Genomic DNA, 8,469 nt, shown 5'->3' with positions numbered 1-8,469 from the left:
ATCTTCACCACTCATTTTCCATGCAGCTCTCCTAATGGGCATCATACTATCATCTGTGGATGGAGCTTGGCTCTCAACCACACAGCTTTCTACATAATTCACTTTTCAGATTTCACCTCACTCACTAAAGATTTAATGCTCATCAATCATTTAGGAATGTGGTAAGAGAAGAATGTCCTCATTCTTCCAAATATTGGCATCAGTGCTTAGATTTTTTTCCATAGTGTTTATGTCATCATGCCTTGGTTTGGAAGGCTGTGAGAGTCATGATATTAGGGGATGGAATACCATGTTAACTGACACTCAGCCATAAAAATGGAAGAGCTTGTGCATATTGGTATATTATTAGAAGAACCTTAAATTCACAGTTATGGGAAGTAATATATTTTTATACTTTTGGCCAGAACATTTATTAAACCAGTCTCAAAAGAGATACTCCATGATTCACACTTTCATGTATGTCTGCCAAAGAAATCTGGCCTCTTGGTGCCCTGCATTTTGCAAAATTGTAAACAAGCCTCAATTACTCTATCAACTACACTCCTTAAAATTGAGGTCACTTTGGCTTGGGCCATCTGAAAACTTGTGCTTTCTCACCAAGGCAATTTCTTCCAATCAGTTTCATTTGGGGCTGAAAGTTATTTTAACCTTCTTTATGTGTTTCTTTAGCTTGGGAGGATAACATATGTATGAGGTTATGGTCTAAAGCATCTTCCTTTCCAGTTTACTTTACATTATGCAAAGTTACATGGTCCTTCAAATTAAAAAAAAAAATCTTGCTTCGTGATAAAAAATCATTCTTGTACCTGAACTAGTAATATGCTGTCTTCAGCTTTAGAGATGGGTTTCTACAAGCTCCTGACTTTTCCCAAATAAATTTATGCTGAGAACCACACATTTTCTGAATATGTTCTATTAAAGTAACATCTATACAATACTTTTTTCTTACTCATAATTTTGCCAGGCTAGAGAACCTATTGAAGTAATTTCACAAATTACTTTCTTTTTTTTTTTTTTTTTTTTTTTTTTTTTGTCTTTTTGCCATTTCTTGGGCTACTCCTGCGGCATATGGAGGTTCCCAGGCTAGGGGTCAAATCGGAGCTGTAGCTGCCAGTCTACGCCAGAGCCACAGCAACGCGGGATCCGAGCCGCATCTGTAACCTACACCACAGTTCACGGCAATGCTGGATCGTTAACCCACTGAGCAAGGGCAGGGATCGAACCTGCAACCTCATGGTTCCTAGTCGGATTCGTTAACCACTGTACCATGACGGGAACTCCACAAATTACTTTCTTATTTCCAATAGAAAATATAGTAGAATCATTCACACAATCGAGCCATCAAAAAATCTGCTATTTACTCTCATAATTTATCTAAAACTTATATTTCATCCATAATCACTAATAGTATATTATAGCAAAAGAGAATGTAGTGAAATGTGGGTGTGGGGAAGAAGAAAGATTACTGGTACTATCCTGAACTCCTGTCCCACTAGAATGTGTTATCTTGTACCCACTTGCTCCACTCATACTATGCTTGGGCTTCACTCGCATCATGACAACTAGAGGTTGATTTTATTTTCAGAGATATTTTCCCAAGAAATAAATTTCATGATTTCAGAAGTTTCGCTATTTCTGCTTAGTATGAGAGAATAATTAACTACATTGAAAAGTGGATGCTTGCTAGCAGGTTAGGTGCTGTCTAGAAACCCAACCCCATGGTATGTTCAGTTGTAATTTGTTCCTAAGCCAACATAAAAGTAGTGTTAAGTCAAGTCCTTTCATAGTTGCTGGCATATTGTGAAAACTGAAAAATATTCATTCCTGAAACTTAAAAGACTATGGAAAAGGAAATGTAAGATAAGATGTACTACTCCCCTAGCTCTGATAGGCAACAATTTTAGGCATATATTTACTATCGAAATTTGATGTTTTAGTTCTTGAGCATCTATTGTATGTGCAGAATTGTCATGGGCCTTTGAGTTTTGAAATAAGATAGACAAGTTTATTCTGCCCCTCCAAGTTCTTACGATAAAATGTCTTCCAGGATGTTCCATAAATATCTTTCTTTCTTTCTAATTTAAGTATGAGTCCAAGAAATCCAAATAAAGTAACAATTTATTAAGTATCCACCACTGGGAAAGTACTGTGTGCAACTTTAGTGACAGAATTTGAGTTCTCTATGTAGAGGATTATCCTTGTCATTATTATTTTCAACATCTTCATCACCATTGTGGTCACTATTCCTATGCTTGGAATATTCACTTACATATTTATGTGCCAGCCTCATAGTAGAATTGGTTACATAGCATGCCATTGGTTTACCATATTGGTACAGTGTCACAACTGACTTATTGCCTTTGTGTGCTGACTCCATTGCTGATAGCTTTAACTGTTCCATTGTATTGTCCCTATCTATTACTACAAACGAAATAGTAAAGTCTCAAATTAGACCAACCAGAATAAATATTCAACATATATTCTAGACATATGTTTTAAACTATTAGGCTTTTCAGAACTGCTTAGGCAGATAAGGATAACTAGTGGGATTACACTGTAACCTTCATGTAACTAGTAGGGTAAGACTGAGTACATGGTGACCATCCTATAACATCCCCATCTTTGGGAAAATGAAAATGTGACCTATGAGGGAAATCAGGAAAATTAAGATAAGAGCCTTGGAATATCCAAGAGAAGAATCAGAAAACCTTAGAGTCAGAATTAGGGAAACTGACATTAAGGTCTGGAGATAATTTTTCTAGGCACTTTTAGGCTTTACATTTCTATCTTGTGGTGATGAGCAAGACTACCTTTGTCATTGCCATGATAAGAAGAATTTAAGCAAAATCAATGACATTGGTCTCTGCTGCGAACTGTGTCCCCTCAAAATGCACATGTTGGAATCTAATCCTCAATGTGAGAGTCTTTAGAAATGAGGCCTCTGGGAGGTAATTAGGCCATGAGGGTGGAGCTCATGAATGGGATTAGTGCCCTGATTTTAAAAAGGCCAGAAAGGAAGCTCACTCTTTTCATTCTGTGAGGATATAAGAAGTTGGGCAGTCTGTAACCCAGAAAAGACGTCTCACCAGAAACCAACCAGTTACCACCTGATCTTGGGCTTCTAGCCTCCAGAACTCTGAGAAACAAATGTCTCCTGTTTATAAGATACCTGTTTATGGTATTTTTAAATAGCAACTCGAGCTAAGACAGTTTCTAAATTTGCATATTCTTTTCTGTCATGAAAAACTAATGAATGATATGAGAAATTTTTTATGTTGTTAAGATTGTAGAAAATTTAAAGCTAAAGTTGGCTGAAGTTCTCTTCTGTCTTTTGATAAAACAGGGCTTTTTCTTTTTTGCCTTTTTGGGGCTGAATTCATGGCACATGGAAGTTCCCAGGCTAGCGGTCAACTGTAACTGCTGGCCCACACCACAGCCACAGCAATGCCAGATTGGAACCATGTCTGTGAGCTACACTGCAGCTCACGGCAACTCAGGATCTTTAACCCACTGAGCGAGGCCAGGGATTGAACCTGCATCCTCATGGGATGCTAGTCGGGTTCATTACTGCTGAGCCACAGTGGGAACTCCAAATAAAATATACTTTTAGATAGAGTTAAAGCAGGGAGAAGAAAATACTTACACTTTTTTTTTTCATTTTTTTTAATTTTTGTATTTTTGTCCTGTTAAGGCCACATATGGAGGTTCCCAGGCTAGGAGTCTAATCAGAGCTGTAGCCACCGGCCTATGCCAGAGCCACAGCAATGCCAGATCCAAGCCACATCTGCAACCTACACCACAGCTCATGGCAACGCTGGATCTTTAACCCACTGAGTGAGGCCAGGGATTGAACCCACAACCTCATGGTTCCTAGTCAGATTCGTTTATACCGCGCCACAACAGGAACTCCAGAAAATACTTATACTTCTGACAAACTTTTATCATTAGGAAGTGATGTTGTGATCTCAGGTATTTACTATCTGTTTGCACCTCAATTTACTCACTAATGATAATTTTAATAAATGATAAAAATTATCAGGGCTATTCTTTAGTTCAAGTTGTTTGTTTAAACATTTATTCAATATTTTCTTATTAAACATTGGTTGAGTTCCCTCTATGCACCAGGGACTGGCCTAAGTGGTATACACTCAAAGACGAGTAAGTCATTTGTCCCTGTTTCCAAGGAATTCAGTCTAGTAGGAGAAAAAAATAGTTCTACAGATGAGAAATGTTCAAACTGTTGTCAGCCAAAAAAGAAGAAAGAAACTGCCTAGGAGAATTAGGGAAATCTTCAGAGAAGAAGTAAATTCAGCTGAATTTTAAAAAGTGAAAAGAAGAAACATAATCCTAGACAAAGAGAACAGTATATGAAGCTATGGGGGGAAATGAGTGTTTTTGAGGAGCAATAAGAAACTTAGTATAACCTCAGGAAAGAAAAATTTAGGAGGTGGATAATATGGTGGGAGAAAAGATGGAAAAACTATATGATGAAAGATTTTATCTGCAAGGTCAGAAAGTCTAGACTTGATCAGGCATATAATGGGGAAGCATCAAAGGTATTTAATCACTAATGATGATTTTTTTAACTCTCTGTGTTTAAAAGGAATATGTGTTACATAATCTCTTCCATATCCTTCCTTAGTTTTGTTTAAATGACCTGCTATGGGCATCCTCAGAGCATCATTATTATACTCTTCAGGACCTCATTGACCCTCTCTTTGACTCTGAATTATTTTCATTATAATCTGCCTTTAAGTCCATGCCAATTGTGTCAAAGTGAAAAGATATGGTAAACATAGTCCCTGAGGGGAACTCAATCATGATATGTAACATAGATTCTCAGATCATTTGGTTTGACAGTCCATGCATTTACATAAGCTGTATAATTGCCACATGGGCTTCAGTCACTTCAGCTGGTTCTACACAGCTGACTATGGCTGATATCTAGGAGGGATAAAAACTTAAAATTAATAAATGTGGGCAGGTCCATCTGTGTTGGCCAAACCAAGCTTCTGTGGGCATGATGAGTTTTGAAAATTACTGGTAAAGCTGATTTAAGAAATTATTTGTACAACACTGTGGTGTTTTTGGATAGGAAAGTCTCTGGATGAAGCATAAAGTATTGTTTCACTGAGTGCCCACAACTTTGAAATAATCTTAATATTCTATGTATTGTAAAATACTCAGCTTGCTATTTTGAAATGTACCTTTCCTGGGACTTGAAGAAGGTTTACTTTGTGCTCTAGTTTGAGATTAAATAGTTCATATTTTCTTTTTAAGAATATGTTTAAGTATAGCTATTTGTTTTTTATTAAAATAAGTAATTTAATTAGGATGAAAACACCTCTTAAAAATGAACCCATGGTAAACTATCTCCATAATTTGTTCAGAGTTGGGGCTGGGAATTGGAAAAGAAGAGAACGCAAAAGAATATACAGCTATAATATATGTGGTACATATTTAATGTAAAACAAAATATTATACCATTCTGAATTTCTCAAGCAATGAAACAACAATACTCTGAGGCGTTAAAAGTTGTTTCATGAAATGATTTCTTAATCAAATAAGTTTTACAGTGCCAAATTACTGTTTTACTCCCCATTTCTTTTTTTCTTTTTTTTTTTTTTTTTTTTGTCTTTTGTCTTTTGTTGTTGTTGTTGCTATTTCTTGGGCCACTCCCGCAGCATATGGAGGTTCCCAGGCTAGGGGTCAAATCGGAGCTGTAGCCACCGGCCTACGCCAGAGCCACAGCAACGCGGGATCCGAGCCGCTTCTGCAACCTACACCACAGCTCATGGCAACGTCGGATCATTAACCCACTGAGCAAGGGCAGGGACCGAACTCGCCGGATCATTAACCCACTGAGCAAGGGCAGGGACCGAACTCGAAACCTAGTCGGATTCGTTAACCACTGCGCCACGACGGGAACTCCTACTCCCCATTTCTTAAGAAACTTTAACATGTATTAGCCCTTTAAAGTCTTTTATAAGTCCTGCCATAAAGAAGCCCATTTAGGAATTCCCATTATGGCTCAGAAGGTTAAGGACCCAATGTTGTCTCTAGGAGAATGCAGGTTCAATCCCTGGCCTCACTCACTGGGTTAAGGATCTGGCAAAGGTGTTGCTGTAAGCTGTGGTGTAGGCTGCAGATGTGGCTCATCTGAAGTTGCTGTAGCTGTGGCGTAGGAATATTTAAGGGGAAAGATGATATAGAATGTAAGTATAGATAACTTATTAAACACACAGAGATGAAAACAGTAAACACATTGACCTTGATTAAGTGGTGCAGGTTATCTTGACATAAGCTATAAACTCTGAAGACCTAAAATTAATAGAATGCCCAAAACACAGTAGGTACTAAATAAATATCTACTGAAGTGAGTTGATTTTGTTATGTAGACTCTTCTCTCTCTCCACACCTACCTCCAACGGCTAGTTTCCCACAGCATGCCCTGAAACTACTTTTGCCTGCAGTCAGACAAGCTAAGTAAGTTATTGTGATCCCGTGTAATTAAAATCTTGTGCTTAGCCTACTTTAGCTTGTATTATAATAAGGAGCTTCTTTTAGTGGTTTTAAAATACTCCTTAGCCCTGAAGCCAGGAATGCTGGAACAGATCGTGTACTTGATAACAATCAGAGGATGGTTTTCTCAATGTTATTATATTCTGTCCATGTTGAAAAAGGTATTAGTCTTCAGGGCTCACTGCCCTTCCTGTGCCTCATACTTTTTCAGTGTTCTCTGACTTGATGGCATTTCTTCTTTCAAAATTTGATCATTTCAGGTTCATGGTGTAACTCCACGAAAATTCACGTGCTAAAGTCCACCCTTTATCATGAAATTTAAAGGAACCTAATGTCTATTTCTACATTGACCTATCTCCCAAGGTTTTTCTATGAACTCCTTCAACAAACATTTTAGTGCCTACTGATTTTTGAAACTACAAAGGTGAAATATAGACTATTCGAAATGGTCTCATTGTCTAATAACAAAGCATGCACAAAACCTACAATCATAGTTCTGATATACATAGACTATAAACTCACTAGTTAAATGCTGAACAAAATATGGATAAACACAGTGGTTCGAAATTAATGGATGGAGTAGTTCTGAGCGGTGAAAGGTCTAGGGAGTTGCTGTGAATGTGAGTAGTTGAAATGATGTAGGGGTGGGTGCACTGGGGTTGCAGAGGCTAAGGGTCTACAGACTTGGGGTTGAATGGCTTAACCATACATATTCAGATTTGACATTGACCATAACCCGTGAAAGTCTCAGACTAGCACCTGTGTAAGTCAGTCATAACACGGGTGTTATCGTAAAATACAGATGAGATGTTATTCTAGATTAGAAATTCATTATAATTGAAAAATATTTGGTTTATAAATAAGGCATTCTCATCTGGAATTTTAAGAGTTTTGTTTTGTTTTATTTTCCTTTGGTTATCCTTTGTTTTTTAAGTAAAGTGAGTTGGTTTTTAATAGGCATCTTGAAGGCTCAATTGCGTGGCAAGATCGTAGGAACTCCATATATTGGGGACATTAACAGATTGATTCCCTGCAGAAAAATGCATTTGGTTCAAGTTTATATGATAATGAACTCCCAGTTTAGCATCAACTCCCAGAGCATTCTTAGCCAGGCAGGTTGTCTGACGGGGTTGTTTAAGAAGTTTTAGATCATCTATGTTGGCTTGCCAGGGGTGTCCCCAAGTAACACCTCAGACCTAGATAAGAAGTGTCCTTTCCCTAAGTTAACACTCTAGAATGTTCTACATATGGCCAATGAACAAAAATAAAGAACAAATGATAATATCACATAGTTAGAATCTAAAAAATACAACCAGCTAGTGAATATAACAAAAAAAGAAGCCGACTCACAGATATAGAGAACAAACTAGTGGTTATCAATGGGGAGATGGAAGGAGGTAGAGGCAATATAAGGGTAAGTAAGTGAGTGGTACAAACTATTAGGTATAAAATAAGTTACAAATATATGTTATACAACACTGGGAAGATAGCCAATATTTTATAATAATGATACCTGGAGTATAACTTTTGAAAATTGGGAATCACTGTATTGTATACCTGTAAACTTATATAATATTATACAACTATACTTCAACTTTTATTTTTTCCTTTTTTATTTTTATTTATTATAATGTTTTTTATTTTCTTCTTTATAGCTGGTTTACAGTGTTCTGTCAGTTTTTTACTGCACAGCATGGTGACCAAGTTACATATACATGTATACATTCTTTTTTCTCACATTACCATGCTCCATCATAAGTGACCAGACATAGTTCCCAGTGCTACACAGCAGGATCTCATTGCTTATCCATTCCAAAGGCAATAGTCTGCATCTATTAACCCCAAGTTCCCAATCCATCCCACTCCCTCCCCCTCCCCCTTGGCAAGTCTATTCTCCAAGTCCATGATTTTCTTTTCTGTGGAAAGGTTCATTTGTGCCATATATTA

Source organism: Sus scrofa, chromosome 1, assembly GCF_054392235.1.
Source record: "Sus scrofa isolate SSC_HxYL_T2T_F1_AM1 chromosome 1, Sscrofa_HxYL_maternal_Yorkshire_Landrace_v2.0, whole genome shotgun sequence".
Taxonomy (NCBI): domain Eukaryota; kingdom Metazoa; phylum Chordata; class Mammalia; order Artiodactyla; family Suidae; genus Sus; species Sus scrofa.
The sequence above is the reverse complement of the archived record's forward strand: the minus strand, read 5'-3'. Positions refer to the sequence as shown.